Genomic DNA, 22,204 nt, shown 5'->3' on the forward strand with positions numbered 1-22,204 from the left:
CCAAACACTTGAAAAATATTTGCTTGGTCTGTAAGTCCATTAATGATTGAATTAATTAGCTGCTAGATGAATATTGTCCTCCTTGATGAACATGTTACTTCCTTTAGGGTAAATTATAGTAATTGGTGACAATTCTTTCTTCTTTCTCTGTCATTTCAAGGGTTTGGTGGGCAAATTTTGATAAAGTTATCAAAATTCAAAAACATTTTTATACATATATATGCATTATATTATGCATATATTTAAACAATTAATATACATATTAACTCGATTACACTGTGTGTGTGTGTGTGTGTGTGTGTGTGTGTGTGTGTGATGAAGCCAGGTTTGCTGCCAAGGGGTTAGAGTCAGGGACAATCTTCAATGACATTAATGCGTGTGTGTGTGTGTGTGTGTGTGTGTGTGTGTGTGTGTGTGTGTGTGATGAAGCCAGGTTTGCTGCCAAGGGGTTGGAGTCAGGGACAATCTTCAATGACATTAATGCATGGAAGGACCAGACAAACCATGAGGAAAAGACTCTGGAATCTATGAGAATCTACGAGGTTGCTCTCCTCTAAAGAGCTGAACCCTCTTTCTGCATGCTTGTCCCTAAGAACTGAAAACAAAGTGCCCCAAACAACAGAGCCCACTGAGACAGGTCCCTTCATGTTTATCTCTTGGCAGCTGCACCAAGCCCTGAAGGTCTGCATGCTGGGCTCTGTCACAGCTTCCTAAGACCCACTAGGGAAGGAGTGCATGAAGGTAAATTCAGGTAGCAGCCACTCCCTCCACAAATAAGAATTCATGGTGGAGGTCTTTGACTGCTTCCTGGAACTTTCCTACAGTTTAAAATCCTGAGCCTGACCCAATTTGTAAAACACGCAGGAACACACAGTTTCTAGGAGCTCTTCAGCTCTGTGTGTGTGTGTGGGGGGGGGGGGGGTGGGGGGGGGCAGGTCCATATAGAAGAATCAAAGGTATCAAGTTCAATGGCACAAAGAGCAGCCAAGCCTGTAGAATGATGCTGTGAGCCCAGCAGTCCTGAGCCAAGACCCTGTTGACCAGCCTGTCTCTCACATAAACCCAGGCATTCCTCTCAGCTGGTGTTACTTCAGATTCCAAGGTTAAAAGAGACTTTAGCAGTCAGCAGTCTGGTCTTGGCATAAATCCATGATATAGAATTCCTGCCAGATGGTCATCTAGTCTCTACTCACTTGCTGTGAAGAAGCACAGCATTCCTATCAAGGGAGTCAATATATAAGTCCTTCCATATGCTAAGTCAGGCTCTATGCTTCCTGTATTTCCTCCTACTGGTTCTGGTTTGTCTTTAGTATGGCCACACTCTTCTTTCCCCAGACAGCCCTGTGCAGATGTGAAGACACTAAGTCAACACCCCCTAAGTCTCATGGGCCTGGTTCCTGTATTTGAAGATTGTCTAGACTGTAACAGTGTTATTCAGTGCATAGCTAAGTTGTAAGCATATGCTCATGTTCACAGTAGTGAATCCACCATTTGGAAAATTTATTACCAGGAACCTTACTTCACTGTCCTTCTGGAGTCTGGAATTCTTTGGAAATGAAATTTGGTATCTTCAAAAAAAAAATAAAAATAAAAATGAAAACACAAATAAGGAAAAGGGGATAAGAAGTATTGTGTTGGGTAGGGTGATGGAATTTTAGACAGGCCAGGGAAGGCCTCATCTAATGAGACAGACTCATCTCATAGTATGAGGGAGGAGAGAAACAGATGAGTCAACAATGACACCAAGATCTTGACTGAGCAGCTAGAAGAATGAAGAAGACACTGACTAAATGAGGAAGTTTCAGGAGCAACAAGTTTGCAGGAAAATGCCAGGAGCCCTACTTTAGACATCGTAAGTTCAAGGTACCTATTAGATATCCCAGTGAAGCTGCTAGGTAGGCAGCTGGATAGAGGGATTCCCAGTTGCAGGGGGGAAAAATTCTTACCTGGAGATATAAATTGGGGTGTCGGTAAGTGTACAGACAGTATTTAAAGCCATTGGTCTGGATGAAATTTCCACCAGGAAGACAATATACTGAAAAGAAAAGAGGACTCTCCTTTGAGCCACCTCCAACATTTAAAGATTGAGAAGATAAGAAGGAACAGCAAAGGGACTAAGAAAGAGAAACAGTAAGGGAGAAAAAGCTGACGAGGGTGGCTTCGTGGTGGTGAAATGAAATGTTTCAAGGAGAAAGTGGCAAGTTGCCAAATAGTACTATCTGTCAAATAAGATAAAGACAAAGAGATGGAATGACCATGGGGTTTCAGCCAGAGGTTACTGGTGATCACGACACAAACACTCTTTTACTTATATTAGAACTTTGTTTTCAACTTCATTCGTTGTCTTCCAAAGGCACTGAAATAACGATCTGTTTTGAGCTTCCCACAGTGATGTCAGGTAGCAGTATTGTGACCCCATATTGACAAGCGGGCTCAAGATCACACAGTTCTGAAAAGGCTAAACCAGATTCACAACTCCCTGAGTCATGAGGGTCTTTCCACTTCCCCCGCCTGGCACTCTGTGGACATGAAATAATAGAGGGCATTTTCCAAGTTGTCCTCTGTCCTTTGAAAACTATCTCCCAAGAATAAATTTATTTAAGCCTCTCTACATTACTAACTTGGCTTATAACACCCATGGAATAACAAATGCCATTAATTTGCTGTCCACTTAGCACTGTGATGTGCCCTTTTTACCTCTGCCTACCCCTTCCCAACTGTGAGGGTTGTCTCCAGTACAGACTGTCTGGGTTGTTTAACGAGACCATGTTGGAATCATATAGTCATATTCTTATTTAATCTGCATTCCTGTTCACCACTTCCCCTTTGCAGACAGCTTTTATGCCGACTTTCTTTTGTCTGTCTCTTAAGGAAGGTGTTGAGATGCTGTGGTGGAGAAAAATTCTTAAAAAGGAAAGTGTTTTCCTAAGTTCCAAAATGCTTGCTTCTTTTGATGGTTGTCACACTCAGACAGCTACGGTGCTCTCTTCTGGTGGAGATGCATAATTATTTCGTACATGTTTCGGATGATAATCTCTGTGCTTATTTTCTCATGATGCAAGATGATTTGGGATGTCTTACATTAGAACTCCAATATGAGAAAATTTTAAATAATCTTGATTATTCTGTTCTAAATACATTAAAGAATTATTGCAATATATGGGCCATCTAAAGAAAAAGGTTTGCAAGTAAAAAATAATCCTACTTCAAATTTAATTTTACTCCCCCCCTGCCCTCCATTGATCTCCACCCTTGGAAGTGTTCATCAAAACCTTTTCAATTGAAAAGGTGAGAAACAAATCCAAACTTACTAAAGCAAAAAAAAAAAGATAATTTCTTGGCTCCTTTGATGAAAAATCCAGGGCATACAGGGTTTAGCTCTGGGCATGCTGGGTTTAGGGGCTCAAATAAAGTCATTGAAACCCATACCTTGGCTCTGCTCTCCTCCACAGATTCCATGGTCAGTCTAATCAGAAAGGCAAGTTTCTTTTGGGCTACAGCATCTCATATGCCTGCAGCTTTGGCTGAAAGACCAAATCGGGTCCCTGAAGCAAACACTGTCGCCAGAGGGACTATATATGTGATGTTCTTAGGTCGGGAAGCATTACATGTGGTAATAGTAGGTACAGGTCATCTCCTCAAGAGCAATAATAGTAACTACAGCTGTAAACCAGAACAAGAGTAGAGTTTTGTTACTAAAAAAAAGAGAAAGAGAGGAAAGGGGGAAAATAGGAGTCAACTCCATTTGGGCACCAAATCTAAAGAAATCTTTCTATTGTGAGTGGAGTATTTTGTAAAGGATAGCATGTTTAGCTAACTGATGGGAAAGGGTAGTAGGAGTTAGCATTACTGGGCATCTCATTTAATTTTTTACATCTCTGTGTGGTAGCTGATGCTGTCCTTATTCTACAGATGAGAAAACTGAGGTATGGAGATGTGCAGTAACTTGCCAACAGCCTTGTAACTATTTAGAGACAAAGCCAGCATGGAACCAGAGCTTCAAGCTCGGAAGTCTATGTTACCCCTCACCACGAGGCCCTGCACCCCTGCCGCTGAGAGAAGGTAAATGAATGAGAGTTACATTAGACGCAGTTGACACTGAATGCCAGCCGTGCAGGCAAGGTAGAAAGCCATCTGTGTGAAGGGGCCAGCTGTACTGTCCTTGATGTTTGTCACACTCTAAACCATGCCTGTTGCCAGAAGCCTGGTCCACAAAATTAAAATTAAAAAAATTTCCTAACACTGAATTGAAGGAAGCCCCTTTTATAATCCAGGGAGTCCACAAAAATGGTATTATTTTAGGATATTTTTGTATGACACAATTTCCCTTTAATGTAAAAAAAAAAAGGTCTGTCCATATCAATTCATGTTAGAATCATGTATGTAAAGGAAATAAAGTAGAAATTTTCCAGTTTGAAATTGGAAGAATAATCATGCTGTCTTCTGTCCTTGGCCAGCGTCCTGAAAGCCTTTTCAAGAAGAGTGAACACAGAGGTGCCTGGGTGGCTCAGTCGGTTAAGCATCCAGCTTTTGATTTCAGCTCAGGTCATGATCTCATGGTTTGTAAGATTAAGCCCCACATTGGGCTCTGTGCTGGCATCTCGGAGCCTGCTTGGGATTCCCTCTCTTTCTCCCTCTCTCTCTGCCCCTCTCCCACTCATGCTGTCTCTGTCTCTCTGGAAATAAATAAACTTTAAAAAAAATGTTTTTAATAAAAAAAAGAAGAGTGAATGCAGATGTGCATGTAACACTAAATGTTGTTGTTACTTGTTGGGATGAGCACTGGGTGTTGTATGTAAGCCAATTTGACAATAAATTATGTTAAAAAAAAAAGATGCAGACCATTCTTTGCTTCTCAGCGTAAGTACTCTGAAAATACGCAGCCTCCCTTGGTATTTAGAACTCCCTCTTGGCATTAAATAATTTCCTTGGGAACTGGGGCTAAAAAGAACATCTTAGAGTTCATTAAGTATCATGCCACTTAAACAAGATTTTTAATTTCTCTTGTTCTTCCTTTTGTTAGATAATCAATAACTGCCAACACGTATTTCTTAATGATGTAACTCCCAGAACAAGCCTGGAAAATGATGTCTGATGAACTCACAGAGGTTCCTCCTTATATAGAATGCAAGTCTATGCTTTAAAAGGGATGCTTTTCTGCTTGGATAAACAGAAAAGAAAGCTAAATGTTTCCAAAGTAACTCAGCCTTTCAGCCACAAAGGAAAATCCTGTGCCGAGATTCCAGAATTTCTCTTTGTCTTGGTAATTTTCCAGCACATGTTTTTACTCTTCCAAATGCCACATCAGAATCACAGATGGCAGCATGACTCGAGCAGGTTTGAGCTTCTCTGTTCTTGAATCCAAATCCTAAATTAGACAGAAGTTGATATTAACCTCTCAGCCTCCCGCACCTTTGTCTTTCCCTTCTTGTTCCCGGTTGTTTTCATCTCATTGAGCTTTCAATTGTTTGACCCCATTAGTATTTTTTGCCAGCACAATTAAAGCACCAAAGAGTCTTAGTAATGTCAATACCACTTCCTAGCAGCTCAAGCATTTCGTTTCTTGTTTCAATTTGTACTCCCAAATCTAAACTAATTGAGGTTATCAGAAGAATGCTGGGTGGCTGGCTTTGCCCAGCTTTAAAGGTAGATGTAATGTTGATAGTACATTTGAGTTTGGGCTTTAAAAATTAAAATATCACACTTTAGGCTGTTTCTATATAGCACAAAATATTCCTCTAACATCCCAACATTTGGCTTAGGATGTTTTCAATTTTTCACTTTTTATCCAGATGCTGTATATGGTTTAGATGGGACCTTAACTCTTAAAACTACAAATTGCATATATGTTTCATGTACTAAGATTTAAAGACATTAATGTCCCAAATTTCAACAAACTACCCACAGATATGAATCTCATGCATGATACTAAACTGTTAACTTCTTTTTAGAATTCAGTAATTTTTTACTGAATGTCTACTATGTGTAAGACTTTGGTCTGGGAAGACTTTGAGAAATACAATAAGTAAGAAGAGATCTGCTCTCAAGTTAATGTCTGTAACACTCTATTTAACAGGTTAACCCAAACATATGAGAACATATTACTTTGCTGTAAAAAGATTTCTGCTTACAGATGCCACTGATTCTGTTTGTGTTTTGTTACCAATTTCCATGCATTCGTGTGCTGTAGCATGCAATTCTGGGCTAGCTTTAATGAATTCATTAATTCAACAAATATATAAGCACCAACTATGCTCTAGACATCCTACATGGCACTGAGGATAAAAAGAAAGTTATCTCTTGACTCAAGGGGAACATCCAGTGCAATAGATTTGGCTATCCAAATGGATTCCTAAGTATAATGGGCCATGGAGGCATGCCCAGGGTGTTCTGGGAGCACCGAATAGAGGCCACTATGCTTACATTTTTAAGTTCCTCTCTGCCTAGTTTCCAAATTTCAAACCTTCTCCTTGCTAGCCCTTCTTCCTCTAACTCACCTCTCCCAGTACTCTAAAAACAGAGACCACTGGGAGAAACACATAACGAGATAGACTTTAAATCTGGCTCCATCGCTGATAAGCTATGTATCTTTGTACAAATTGTTTTAACTTCTCTGAGTCTGAATTTCTCCCTCTCTAACATAGAGATGTTAATGCTTCTGCATAGATTTGATGTCAGTGTGAAGGAGATAACTTGTACGAGGCATCTAGCAGAGAAGCCACATATAATAAATGTGAGTACTCTCTCCCAACAGCCACAACTTCAGTGACCTTATTGGCCATATCTTTTTAAATTTTTTTAATGTTAATTTATTAGTGAGAGAAAGAGAGAGACAGAGCATAAGCATGGGAGGGGTAGACAGAAGGCGAGACACAGAATCTGAAGCAGGCTCCAGGCTCTGAGTTGTCAGCACAGAGCCTGATGCAGGACTGGAACTCACAAACTGCAAGATCATGACCTGAGCCGAAGTCAAACGCTCAACTGACTGAGCCACCGAGGCGCCCCACTTATTGGCCATATTTCATGTCTGGCCTTGTTAACCAGCCTGACATATAATGTCCACAGCCAATGTTTATTGAGTCACAATGAGCCAGTTGTCTCAGTTCATCCTCACAACCACCCATTGAGTAGATACAGTCCAGCCAAGTGTTCTTACCTTCTCATTCCCACCAAAGCCAGCACAGTGTTCTTCCCATACATTCCTACTACTATCTACGAGTGGTCTATGCTCGCAGCCACCTCCTAGCTTTGTAGGCTCTTTCATATTTGCAATCTGACAGATCCACACTACCTTCTTGGACTGCCCCTTCCTATGCATTACCCCCTATTTGAGGCCTTTTGCTGTACAAGTGTTCAAAGAGTTCCCAGGCACCAGGCCACAAGGAAGACCATATTGCTGGAACAATAGGATTCCTTCTTCATAGTCTTTTCCTATTTCCTTCTCAACACCCCCCCACCACCACCACCACCACCTCTGGTCCTGGCCAAATGCCTCCCAATTGTTGTAACCAGCCTTGTGATCAATTTCTGCCAAAGTGATCCTGGCTGGGATAAGCACATAGAAACCCTGTAAGGCTTTCCTGTCTGCTAGTTGCAACGTAGACTTATTTAGAAAGAAGAAAACTTGCCATTTAACTATAGCAAAAGGTAGAGTCTGTTTAATGTTACTAAGAAAAGCACAAGATGCTTCGGGAAACAGATGCCACAGAACCTCGAGGAACTCACCTGGCTCCTCACTATGTCTTTCATAAACCACATGAAGAGAAATTTAAGCCAGGAGGCCTTGATAATCCCAATAATCTCTTACTGGTTATCTCACTATTTTGCTTCCTGAAGCATCTATTCAGTTTCCATTTCCCTTTTCTTTAAGGAAAAGCTTTTTTTATGTGAACAAGCAATCTCTACCGTGATCCCCCACACAAAGGAAAGCAAGGACAGGCTAGAAACTACCTGGATTCTCCAATCTGTGGCAAGCTTTTTGATAAAATTGATGCCAGAAGCCAAACATCTCAGTTTGATAATGATAGCTCTTAATCACTAACATTATAATTTCAAGTTGTAAAGACCCTTCTGACCAACAACCACACATTTTCCACTCGGTTCATGGTTCCTTGGAGGTGAGGCACTTGGAGGGTCACCACTTGAGGTGTGCAGACTAAGCTATCTTCCTAGTGGCTTGATGGCATATCTGCTGTTTATGTTAATGACTGACATTGCCTGACAATCTGAAATTAAAGAAATCAGTATCTCATGCATTTCAAGGGGTGGTGTTAGCCACTTCAGGATATTTCTTCCACCAGCTTCTTGTCATCTGAAAATCTGAGGAAATTTTATTTGGTCTACAATCTATCTTCGGTCAGTCTTTTGGTCAAGGGTGTTAACTTTTTCAGTAATTGCTCATCCATTTTAATTCTTTTTTAAATATTTTTAACATATCTAACAACATAAAATCGTTTATTTGTAACTTATTATTATCATAGCACTCATTACAATCACTTTTAGTCTAATAATAAATTACTATTACATTCAGTAATGTGGTTGTTATAACATGTATATAAAAGCTTAGATGTCTTAGATGTCTCCAAAGCCAATCAAACTCATTTTCTCAAACCCAAATCTAAAATGTATTCTTCAACCAGTGTTTGTTAACTCCATAATTTCCCCTCCTCTGTTTTGTTACTCAAGCTGGAAATGTAGGAACTTTTCTCACTCTTGTAACCCTCTACCTCAGGCCCCTACCTCAATATTAGTCATTAGGATCTATTGATTCAATCTCCCAAATCTCCCCAAAATCTCTTTATTTTTAACTTCTCACCATCTTTCCTGCTGCCATCTAGGCCAACGAACTATAATCATGAGGCCTACTCATTGGTCTTCTAAATCCTTTTTGTCACTTTAATTTATTTTCCAATCTGCAGCCAAAGTTAATCTTAGAAAATCTCAAATCTTTTATTTCACTCCCTTACTTAAAATCTTCAGTGGCTTTCCATATCTATTATCTGTGTTTAATACTAGTAGGCCCCAAACAACCTGAAGCCTGTCCCCTTTTTGTTCTTTGCTTCTGACCTTTCTCAGCCTTGTGCTCATTTCTTGGCCACATTGGTTGGTCCAAGCTCTTTTCCACATCAAGATATTTTCAAATATTTTTCACTTCCTGGAACATTCTCCAACATTCTCTTATGTCCCCTTAACCAAGCTAACTCTTATTTGTCTGCAGGATAAATAAAACAGCTAAAATGTTCACTCAAGGCGGGGGGGGGGGGGGGGGGGGAGGGCCTGGGTGGCTCAGTTGGTTAAGCGTCTGACTTTGCCCCAGGTCAAGATCTCATGGTTTGTGTGTTTGAGCCCCCTGTTCAGCTCTGTGCTGAAAGCTCAGTGCCTGGAGCCTGCTTCAGATTCTGTGTCTCCCTCTCTTTCTCTGCCCCTCCCCCACTCGCGCTCTACCTCTCTGTCCCTCAAAAATAAATGAATGTTTAAAAAAAATTTTTAATGTTCACTCATGGAATATTTATGTCCTTCATCCATCCTATTCCACAAACACACTCCCAACTAAGCTTCCAGTTCTGTTTCTACAGTACCCTGCATTTTTCCCTCATAGATCAGTCGAGTCACAATAGTAATCACTTGTTTACACTTGTGTTCTTTGTGGAGTGGTAGCAGGTAGAGACCTTAATCCACAAATCCAGATGTGCAAGCAATAAAGCATTGCTTTGTTTTCTTTAAATTAACTTAAATCCAACACTGCTTAAACAACTTGATTCCAAATCCCACCAATCTGCAGAGCTTTTAGTCCCAATAATTATTACAAGTATCTGTCCTCTTTTCCTTAGTGTCCTATAAAAATCCAGGTGAGGCATCTTATTCTGCCCCAAATCATTGCAGAGGCCTGTCCTGTTTTTGGTATGCACTGAATACCGTACTGCTTTTTTGCCCTTTTGACATTGTCGCACATGGTCTCTACCTGCTTTGTACCTCTCTTGAGACCCAGGAATCTTTATGGAGGAGAGTGAAAAGTCCATGTCTAGGACTTGAGTCTCTGGATACACTTTGAGTCCTGCCATTGCCCAAGGGTGCTGCCAAGGAAAAGGGTTAGGGTCATTCAACTGGCAAACCCAACAGCCATGCTCCCACCCTAGTCTGGGAAATCAGCATTCTTTCTCAGTGACCCTGACAGTGTTCCGCTCTCCCCATTTCTCCACTCTCTATGAACACAGTCTTTCAGAAAGAGGGTAGCTTTCAAAGAATTTCTACTTTCTGCTCTCAAAAAGAAAGCTTGTAGCAAGAAACAAAATCATCTGCTGACAATAAGGAAATGACCAATGGAGAAGGAAAGAACATACAAAATAATGTGTATAGACAATTCATTAGGGCAACTCTTGCCCATAAAGCATGTTCAACACACATATTTATTGAAAGAATGGATGGATTTGAATTAACACATAACCCTATCATATATTTCATATGTGTCCAAGTGTGTTGACAGACATGCCTACATGTACAGAGGGAGAGAAATGTGAGGTGATTTTTATGGACAGTAAGGAGGCAGCCTTTCTGTTCCCTGTGTTACCCATCATAGCATCACATCCAGCGCCACGGCCAGCTATGCACTTGCAGACACAACCACAGTCATTGTGGGAAATAAAATAAGAGGAAAATTAATAGGTATCATAGGAGAGTTCTCCATAATACATGAAACCTAGGATGTGTTTTCCATAGGCTAATAGCAGTCTGCCTTCCCCTACAAGGTAGACAAGAAGTGTGAATGATTGGAAGATAGAACTGGCTATAAGACATCTTTACCATGTGTGAAGCCGAACTGAGTATTTGGGGTATAATCAGAGTTTAAATCAAGTAGGATCTAACAAATCATGTACTATGGTACTTAGATAACCTTCCTCTCTCTCAAAGACACAGAATATTTCTACTTCCCTCTGCCATAATTGAGATAAGTTCAGAAAGATTTATTACCCTTCTTTATAAATGCCAGACATGGAGGGCGAGGGAGAGATAGAAGCTGATTCTGACGTAGTTCCTCAATAGGATTTCTTATTTTTCCAGAAGACACCCAGCAATTGGGCTATGCTGGAAGAAATTTGTTTCAACTCTCTAAAGCACCACATTGTCTAATATGTGGTTGATGCTTAAGAATATCAAATAAAGAACAATCATTTCCTGGGAATTCAGCTCTCTCCCAGCTATGAACAGTTGGATTTTGCAAAATGTGTTTGTTTCTCTAGCACTAAAGCCGATCTGGACTTTGGCAAGGCACCTATCCTATAGGACTGGTTCTTTTAAGAACAAGCCCCAAGCTCCCAGAAGCACATTTGCTCAAATGTGAGTGGGCTGCAATTCAAGTAATTTGCTCCCTAGCGCCTTGTGACAATCTTGTTTCTGTTTCTGTGTTCTTTCTCCAGCTCCCCTCCTGCTTTGCCCCTAAAGATTGATGCACCATTTCATCTGCTTTTTCAGAAATCTAGTTTCCTTTTCATGTCCCACTTCTGGGCTCACATACTGTCTCCTAAGCCCACTATTTCCATGGACTGATAATCTTCTATAGAGTCCCCCATCTTGCAAAAGATTCATATTTGGACCTCCAAGACATCTATGCCCATTTATAGCCCCACTTGATGAGCCCCAGACCCAATCCTAAATTAGGATCCTAATTAGGTTAGGTTACATAATCCTGTCTCGGAATCAAAATCTTATCTTTAGGTTCCATGGTGTAGTGGTTAGCACATCTGCCTTATACCCAGAAGATCCTGGGTTCAATTGCCAGTGGAACCACAAAGTTGCTTTAGTTTCCATTCAAAAGAAATTTGGTGAACCCTGTCTCAGAATCTGAAACTTTATCAAAGAATTTTAATACTGGATTTCTAGTTTTAAAAGAATCTCAGGATAACAAGGTACAGGGCTAGCCTGATATAGATACCCTGGCTATCAGTCATATCCAATGTATTTCAATCACTGGTAAAGCCAACTTCTTAAACCAAGATATTCAGCTTTCTTTAAGCAGACTCCATTATTTAATATTTAAGCTAGTGCAGAATCATTCTTTTTTGTGTGTGGCACACACTCTGAACACCAGGCAGAAAAAATTACTGTTATCCTTTTATTCTGAGGATATAGGACACATTTTTCCACAGGATGATTTAGGTGTTAAGAAAAATATATGCATCCGGACACATTAGATTTAGTGACACAGTTGACAAGTAAAGGCACATCTCCATCCTCTGCACCATAAGCTCTTCCTCAACATAATTATGACAAGGAAATGCCCAACTCACACTTACCAGGTGAATAACACATTGCATAATTCATATGATGAATGAGGATAAAATCAAGTCACAGAGCATTACTGGAGAGAAAAATAACATCAAAGTAGAATCCAACCATAAAATTACAGCCAAGGATGCTGTCACAAGTTAGCATGGCTAATGGAAATAGCAAGTCTAACAATTGTTGCTCATGGACCCAACCATCCTTCTTCCACCCCACCCAGACCATCTAATCCACCCTTACCTTCAGCCCTGTTACATCATCAGAAACCAATCCTAGCCTTAGGAATGGGTTTTAAGAAATTATAAACTAATATGTGGATGTGATACTCATACAAGCGCCGACCTTGCTTCCTAGAACACAATCCACAATCGCATCTGGGTAGTTTTTTTCTGCTCACTCAAATTTTACAAAAATATGGCTTTTGAAACCAAATGGGTATAAATTCTAATCTTATTTCCATTAAGGAAGCTTTACTTCTGATCCATTGCCTATGAAATAAAGATAAAATATTTATTTGCAGAGTTTTATAAGCATTCAGTAGGATAATGTGCCTAACAAGAGTCAAGTACATGGTATATGCTTAACTTGTTGCTTTTTAAAATTCTCATAACTACCATTCTTTAGGTTTCCATTAGTTTAGTCTGATACCTTGTTTGTTACAATTTTTAATATCTCATCTCAAAAATTGCAACACTCTAATTAGGCATTTATTCCTCTAGGCCTTCACTGTGCAAATAAAGTATCACTAGTCACATGTGGTATTTAAATATAAATTTTAATTACTAGTTTTAAATAAAATTAAATATTCAATTCCTCAGTTGCACTAACCACATTTCAAGTGCACAATGGCCACATATCGCTAGTGGCTACTGTACTGAACAATACAAATAGCATTGCCATTATGGCAAAAAGTTCTATGGGACAGCACTGACACAGATAATCTAAGCACCTTACAATGTATTCCATTGATTAGCTCTGAAGCATTTCATAACCTTTTCCTCAACATGTCAACAGATGACAAGTGCCCCAGAGACCATCTGCTTCTGTAACACAAGTTTTTAAACTTGAAACTTGTTCACACTGTGGTCACTCATTCTTTCTATTAGTTTCTCTTAAAAAGCCTGCTTTCCCAGGGGCACTGGGTGGCTCAGTCAGTTAAGCCTCAGACTTCAACTCAGGTCATGATCTCATAGTTTGTGAGTTCAAGCCCCACATTGAACTCTGCGCTGACAGCTCAGAGCCTGGAACCTGGAGCCTGCTTTGGATTTTCTCTCTCTATCTGCCCTTCCCCGGCTCATACTCTGTCTCTATCAAAAATAAACATTTTTTTAAAAAAGCCCTCTTTCTCCTCTAAACTTCCTCCTAACCAAGGCATCTGTTCACATACATATTATCTTGTTTCCATTGTCATTAAACATCACATTCTTTTTTTAAATGTTTATTATTTATTTTTGAGAGAGAGAGAGCGAGCAGGGGAGGGGCAGAGAGAGAGGGGGACAGAAGATCTGAAGTAGGCTCTGTGCTGACAGCAGAGAACCCAGCAATGCAGGGCTTGAACTCATTAACTATGAGATCATGACCTGAGCCAAAGTCAGAGGCCTAACTGACTGAGCCACGCAGGTGCCCCATTAAACATCACATTCTTGGGTACCTAGGTGGCTGCGTTGGTTAAGCACCTAACTTCGGCTTGGATCATAATCTCACGGTTTGTGGGTTCAAGCCCTGGGATGGGTTCTGTGCTGACAGCTCAGAGCCTTAAACCTGCTTCAGATTCTATGTCTCCCTCTATCTCTGCCCCTCCCCTGCTGGGGCTCTGTTTCTCAAAAATGAATAAATGTTCAAAAAAATTGTTTTTAATTTTAAAAAAATCACATTTTAAAAATTCAACTCTGAATTCAATGAACTCTTCATTTACAGGGATCTAAATTTCAGAATATTTAATAAAATAAAGTTAGTCATGAAATTAGATCACTAATGTAAATTTCTACCCACACTGTTTAGAAGAACTATGTCAAGCTAGCTACATAGAGCTCAGGTCATGTTTTTCTTTATCAAAGTGAAGAAGTATCTAGTATTTAGTGTATTTAGTATTTAGGGCATAAAAGATAGAAAAATAAAGCAAACTAAGCTGTAAAATCCTATTCCCAGAAAATCTTCAATATCTTACTTATATGCAATAAATACCTAAATATTTCCTAAGTTATATTAAAAAAAAAAACCCACAAAATTTCCTTTTCCCCCTACCAGCCTCTCTGTGTGTATGAGGGGTGGGGAGAGGGGAGCCAGGTGGCAGGGGGTTTTGGAGGGGTGCTAAAGATAAAACAGAAGAATAGAAACTAGCTATAAAATTAGCAATGAACAATTTATTGCAATGCTTGGAATATTATTCTTATAACTCTGTAATATGACTTAATGTACCAAAGGGACAAGTTATTTCATGTCTACAATTTGTGTAGTGGAGGTCTGTTCATCTTTTAAAAGACATATACTCTGTTAAAAGGGTAATAGTATGTATAGATTTTAAACTGAATGTCAAATGAAAAAAGAAACTCATACAAAAAATAATGGCCCAAATTAACGCTGTCAAAGAAGAATATTCTGGTGATTCAGAACTTGGAGTCAAAAAACCCCGAATATTTGTCTACCCCTGCCCCCTTGTGGTGGTATGTGCCTCTTAGGTAAAACAAGCAAATTTTTTATAGATTTGAAACCCAACACGTCAGTTTTGAAAACAGAGAAGAGAGAATTAAAGTAGAAAGGAATTATTATATTTAATACATAATAAAATAATGTTATTTCCATTAGCATGCATGTTAGTGTAACATCTGTGGTTAATTTTTAAAAGCTGCTGTACAAGAATAGTTATAAATGCAAAATCTAAATTTGTCTGAGACAGAAAGAAATAGCAAAATTATGGTTAATTTTTATTTTAGGTATTCAAAGTCCTGTAATGGTAATTATACAGAACTGTGTTTTAACCATAGACTACAAAGGATTATATGATATATGTCATTCACCCAAGATGATGGATGTTTACTGAAGATCTACCATATGCCAGGCATAGGCTTATATTTTGGGAAGCAAATAATTGTTTGGAAAAACAATAATAAACAGTCTTTTCCCTCATGGAGTTTATGCCTTGTGGAGAAAAAATACAAGCAACATATAATCATACTAAAAAATTACAATCTCCAAATGACGTTTGAAGAAGACAATATGATCCTATGAGAAGAAATATATCTAGCAGAGGGGAGCCTAAAAAATAGAAGAGCATTTTGGAGGCTGTGCATTTGGAGGCAGGGAGTATATGAGAACTCCCTGAGTTCTCTCTGCTCAGTTTTACTGTGAACCTTAAACTGCTCTAGAAAATAAAGTCTAGTTTAAAAAAAAAAAAGGAGAGAGAGAGAGGCATTTCATAACAAAGGACACTGGGGTAGGTATGAAGAGGCATGCACAGGAAAGCAAACAGGCAAAGGTTCTGGGCTGAACAGTGGCGTGGCATATTCTAGAGTCTGAAAAGGCCAGTCAATGCCTGGAGCCCGGAAAAAGAATGAGTCCTCCAAGAAACCCAAAAAGGTATCCAGGGGCCAAAAACTGCATGAGCATATGGGCCATCTTATGAATTTAAGAGTAATAGAAAGCTATTAAAAGTTTGTAAGAGTAATAGAAAGCTATTAAAAGGTTTTAAATAGGGTGGGGCACCTGGGTGGCTCAGTTGGTTAAGTGTCCAACTTCGGCTCAGGTCATGATCTCGTGGTTCAAGAGTTCAAGCCCCATATTGGGCTCTGTGCTGACAGTTCAGAGCATGGAGCCTGCTTCAGAGTCTGTGTCTCCCTCTCTCTCTGCTCCTCCCTGACTCATGTTCTGTCTCCCTAATTTTAAATTTAAAAAGTTTTAAATAGGAGTATGACATAATCTGATTTGTATTTTACAAATATATTAAAATGTTTTAAATAAATGTTAAGAAAAGAGGGGCTAAGAAAATTATATGCTGCCTTTATAGCAGCATAGAGTACTGTCCTTAAGGAGGACAAGTATCTATCAGCCAGACAAGAGACAATGAGTTTAAAAAAGAAGAGGAAAATAACCTCTGACCACAGAAGCTTAGAAACCTATGATCAGAGAAGTACCTAGGTTGTGAAAGAATTCATAGATATCACTTAAGAAGGATGCCAGAGGAAGAGAGACTTGAGTTAACACAAGCAAGTTGGGGAAATTGGAGACAAGATTGACAGCACAGGCAACTTTTGTGGCAAACAAGCAGACAAATTCACCAAAACTCAGTTCACCAAATGGCCAAATCACTGACAACCAATCCATCAAATATATGGATTTGACAAAAGATAATCTTATAAGTTTTAAGAAGAGTATTTGATTTGATGACCAAATGTGAAATAGTTCACATGAACTAAGTAAAATTTTGCTTTTCATATGGGGATTCTCAGTTTACACTGGTTTTTACTTCTTTTTTAAAATGTCATTTTAAAAAATGGGGGCCCCAGGGTGGCTCAATCTGTTGAGCGTCCAACTTCAGCTAAGGTCAAGATCTCGGGGTTCGTGAGTTTGAGCCCCATGTTGGGCTCTGTGCTGACAGCTCAGAGCCTGGATCCTGCTTTGGATTCTGTGTCTCTGTCTCTCTCTGCCCCTCCCCTGCTCATGCTCTTTCTCTCTCTCTCTCTCAAAAATAAATAAACTTAAATAAATACATAAAAACAAAAAATAAAATAAAATGTAATTTTGTATTGATCCAATCTTTCAGCTTTCACCTGTTATCGTTTATTATATTTTTAATCAATTTATTTTTTACCCTTCTTCAACATCTTTTTGATTTGATTTATTGTGTTCCTTGTTTTTTTTCCATTGTTTTTTGTGCTTTTCTGAATCATTTTGCTAATTGCTAACCAAGTCGTGATACCCTAACTGTTCTTTGACAGAAATGACATTTTTAGTTTCATGGAGAAGTAATGTTTTTAACTAATTCTGATTCTTTTGGATGACTTTAAATTGTAATTCTAAATTTAAGTTAATTTAAACATTTTATTTCATTAAATTTTAATCTAGTTTAAAATTCTGATTTATTTTAGTGCCTGTGAGTTAAATTTAAAGTTTAATCTTCATTAAAGTTTAATTTAATCTTAAACTTTAAATGCTAGATATATAAAAGGAAAGCTGGATGCCATTTGAGGAATTGGCAAAAGAATTAGAAAAATGCTTAAAATTCACCAAAATAGAAAATGACATTCAAAGATAACTGAAAATATTTCAGAGGTAGACAAGTGATCCCATTACATATAAAATGACGGGGTGGGGGGAGGTTGGAAAATAGCTTTTCCTTTGAAAAAAAATTTTTAAATAAATACTGATACTGTTTTTGCTATTCTTACCATTCTGCCAAGTTCCCAGGTGATACATCAACCTTAAAAAGTTAGTATCCATAAAATCTTATTTCATCATTGGGAAACACACTTAAACATCCACAGAGCTTTAACTCTTAAGACTGTTAGGAATAAATTGATAAATCTGATGAATCCAAGCATTTGGCAAATGGTCATTCAGTGAACTGGTCCTTTAGCAAAGTGTTTTCAAATTAGGAAGTGTCTGATTCACTGTAACAGAGATAAGCTCTCTTAATTCAAGTCTCTCACAATCTGCAGGAGAGATAAATACTCAAATAATTGCAAACTTTCTGATAAATGTTTAGAAAGGAGGTGGGTGCAAAGTTCTATGGTAGCACAGGAAGCAGGGGAGGGGAGCAGCCAACTCTGCCTCAAGGAAAACTTCACAAGGTTCACAACAGCAGTGACAATATAGCTTATTATTGAAATATTTTTCCAAGCATAAAAGGAAGAAAAAGATAAGTAAGCTTTTTCAAAGTATGAAAGGGCCCACTGTTTTCGGAGAATGGCAAATAATGTAGTTTCAGCATTCAATGTTCCGGAGACATGGATCATGACAAATGGTAGGAAATGGGAAGTGAAAAAATCATTTCAAGTTGAGTTACATTTTAGAAACAGAATTTCTTGTTAATTAACAAGACTAGAGTGTATTATGCTAAACAAAATAAGTCAGAGAAAGACAAATATCATACGGTTTCACTCACATGTGAAATTTAAGAAAAAATAAACAGATGAACATAGGGTAAGGGAAGGAAAAAGAAAATAAAAACAGAGAGGGAGGCAAATCATAAAAGACTCTTAACTACAGAGAACTGAGGGTTGCTGGAGGGGAAGGGGGGGTGGGGAGCTGGGCTAAATGGGTGATGAACATTAAGGAAGACACTTGCTGGGATAAGCCCTGAGTATTCCAATGAATCACTGGGTCTGCTCCTGAAATGAATACTACACTGTTGTTAACTAACTTGAATTTAAATAAATAAAAATTTTTAAAAAGACTTAGAAATTGATTGGGGTGTGAGGAATGATGAAGGAGTAGAGCCTCAAATGATGTGCAGTTTCCAACTTGGACAAATGGACAAATTGCTGAGATGGGGAAGTTCAGAGGGAGAAATGTTACAGGGAAAGATATTTGGAGAGAGATTATGAAATCTGTTAGAAATGAGTTCGAGGTGCTTGTGCAGCATTTAAATTGAGAATGTCACATAGAAATTGCTTAAATGGTTATAGAATTGAAGACCAATGTTCATATTCATGTGGATAAAAGACATGGGCATGAGTGGCATATAGTTTATAATAGGAGTGAATGATATCAGCAGAATATTTAGAGTTAAAAAAATGGAATTGGGGGCTAGAACCCCAAGGAGCACCAACATTTAAAGAGGTAAAAGAATACCCAAAATGAGACTGAGAAAGACAAGTAGGGTGGAATGAAAAGGACACTAAAACAGGAAGCTTGGAGAGAAGGAAAAAGAGAAGAGAGTAGTCAACAGAACTAAATATTTCAGAAAGGGTAAGTGATTTAAGAACTAGGCAGTTTCCACTGGATGTATTACTCGAAAAGAGGAGGCAATTTATTTGAGTAGTGAGGACACAAACCGGGTGCTTGGAGAGTGGAGGTGAGGAGGTAGAAACAGTAAATGAAGATCGTGAAGAATGGAGCAGTAAGCTTCAGGGGATAGTTTTCCTTGAGATTGTAGACATTTGAGCATGTTTAAATACAAGTAGAAAGTGAAAATAGAATGAGGGACTTTAAAGGTACATGGTGGTTCAATCACACTTGCTTTGTGAGCAAACTGCTTGATTTTTCTGATCCCAACTCTTTCATCTGCAATATGGGGATATAAAATAGTGCTGACTTCACGAGCTCTAATGACATAACCCATACAGAGCTTCACATATTACCTGGAATATACTAATCACTTCATAAATACTGGTTAATATTAAATAGCTTAAGGAGTGGAGTTGGGATAGGAGGAAAGGATGAAATGGGGATTTGGATCCGTGACTATGTATAGATTTGGCAACAGGAAATTAACAGGTTGAGTCACATAACCACTATTCTTCACCAAGTACAGAGCAGAAAAAAAAATGATAGAAGAATCAGAGGTTTAAGAAGTGAGAAAAAGGACTGCATTCCTTATATCTAAGGGAAGATGGAAGGAAGTAAAGAAATTAAATTTATCAGGTATCTTTTATGAATCATGCACTAAAACAAATGCTTTGTTTATATTATCTCATTCAGTTCTCAAAATAGGTATTATTCCCATTTCCCAGATGAGCAAACTGAAGTTTCTATATTACAGTAGGCTAGGGTAATAATAACATCAACCAATGATTCAATATGGAATAAGTTTATTTCTTGCTGTCAGAACAGTCCAGGAGTGTGACAGGGCTCTACTGCCATAGCCACTTAAGAATTGAGGTCTCTAAAAGCTTTGCCATGTTCAACGGTATGATTTCCAAGTTTGGCATCTCCAGCCAAGTGGAAACTAGCAAGGAGGGGCTTCTACCTGTTTTGGTGGTAGTGGTTGTGGTGGTGGTGGTGGTGGTGACAGTGACGTGGTGGTGGTGGTGGTGACGGTGACAGTGGTGGTTGTGGTGGTGGTGGTGGTAGTGGTGGTGGTTGTAGTGGTGGTGATGACGGTGACAGTGGTGGTGGTGGTGATGACAGTGACAGTAGTGGTTGTGGTGGTGGTGGTGGTGGTGGTGATGACAGTGACGGTGGTGTGGTGGTGGTGGTGACAGTGACAGTGGTAGTTGTGGTAGTTGTGGTGGTGTGGTGGTGGTGGTGGTGATGATGGAGACAGCGGTGGTGGTGGTTGTGGTGGTGGTGATGACGGTGACAGTGGTGGTTGTGGTGGTTGTGGTGGTGGTTGTGGTGGTTGTGGTGGTGGTGGTGACGGTGACAGTGGTGGTTGTGGTGGTTATGGTGGTGGTGGTGATGGTGACAGTGGTGGTGGTGATGGTGGTGGTGATGGTGATGATGGTGACCGTGGTGGTGGTGGCGGTGGTGGTGGTGGTGATGATGGTGACCGTGGTGGTGGTGGTGGTGGTGGTGGTGGTGGTGGTGATGGTGACAGTGGTGGTGGTGGTGACGGTGGTGGTGGTGGTGATGGTGGTGACCGTGGTGGTGGTGGTGGTGGTGGTGGTGGTGGTGGTGGTGATGGTGACAGTGGTGGTGGTGGTGACAGTGGTGGTGGTGGTGATGGTGGTGGTGGTCACGGTGACAGTGGTGGTGGTGGCGGTTGTGGTGGTGGTGATGATGGTGACCATGGTGGTGGTGGTGGTGGTGGTGGTGATGGTGACGGCGGTGGTGGTGGTAGTGGTGACAGTGACAGTGGTGGTGGTGATGGTGGTGGTAATGGTGATGATGGTGATGATGGTGACAGTGGTGGTGGTGGTGGTGGTGATGACGGTGACAGTGGTGGTGGTGGTGGTAGTGGTGGTGGTGATGACAGTGACGGTGGTGGTGGTGGTGGTGGTGACAGTGACAGTGGTAGTTGTGGTAGTTGTGGTGGTGTGGTGGTGGTGGTGGTGATGATGGAGACAGCGGTGGTGGTGGTTGTGGTGGTGGTGATGACGGTGACAGTGGTAGTTGTGGTGGTGGTTGTGGTGGTTGTGGTGGTGGTGACGGTGACAGTGGTGGTTGTGGTGGTTATGGTGGTGGTGGTGATGGTGACAGTGGTGGTGGTGATGGTGGTGGTGATGGTGATGATGGTGACCGTGGTGGTGGTGGTGGTGGTGGTGGTGGTGGTGGTGATGGTGGTGGTGGTGGTGACAGTGGTGGTGGTGGTGATGGTGGTGGTGGTGACGGTGACAGTGGTGGTGGTGGTGATGGTGGTGGTGATGGTGATGATGGTGACAGTGGTGGTGGTGGTGATGACTGTGATGGTGGTGGTGGTGGTGGTGGTGATGACGGTGACAGTGGTGGTGGTGACAGTGACAGTGGTTGTTGTGGTGGTTGTGGTGGTGTGGTGGTGGTGGTGGTGATGATGGTGACAGCAGTGGTGGTGGTTGTGGTGGTGGTGGTGACGGTGACAGTGGTGGTTGTGGTGGTTGTGGTGGTGGTGGTTGTGGTGGTGGTGGTGACGGTGACAGTGGTGGTTGTGGTGGTTATGGTGGTGGTGGTGATGGTGACGGTGACAGTGGTGGTGGTGGCGGTTGTGGTGGTGGTGATGATGGTGACCATGGTGGTGGTGGTGGTGGTGGTGATGATGGTGACAGTGGTGGTGGTGATGGTGATGATGGTGACCGTGGTGGTGGTGGTGGTGGTGATGATGGTGACAGTGGTGGTGGTGGTGATGATGTTGACAGTGGTGGTGGTGGTGATGGTGGTGGTGGTGACGGTGACAGTGGTGGTGGTGGTGGTGATGGTGGTGGTGATGGTGATGATGGTGACAGTGGTGGTGGTGATGGTGGTGGTGATGGTGATGATGGTGACAGTGGTGGTGGTGGTGGTGGTGATGACTGTGACAGTGGTGGTGGTGGTGGTGGTGATGACTGTGACAGTGGTGGTGGTGGTGGTGGTG

At 40.5% G+C, this 22,204-nt stretch overlaps 1 non-coding gene across 1 annotated transcript; it reads left to right on the plus strand.

Annotated features, from left to right (window-relative positions):
* The first annotated feature begins 11,711 nt into the window (after positions 1-11,711).
* TRNAI-UAU lies at positions 11,712-11,784 on the plus strand. The gene has a single exon. It is a non-coding gene; the product is annotated as a tRNA-Ile (tRNA).
* The last annotated feature ends 10,420 nt before the right edge of the window (positions 11,785-22,204 follow it).

The sequence above is a fragment of the Panthera leo genome, chromosome C1 (genome assembly GCF_018350215.1).
Source record: "Panthera leo isolate Ple1 chromosome C1, P.leo_Ple1_pat1.1, whole genome shotgun sequence".
In the NCBI taxonomy this organism is placed as follows: domain Eukaryota; kingdom Metazoa; phylum Chordata; class Mammalia; order Carnivora; family Felidae; genus Panthera; species Panthera leo.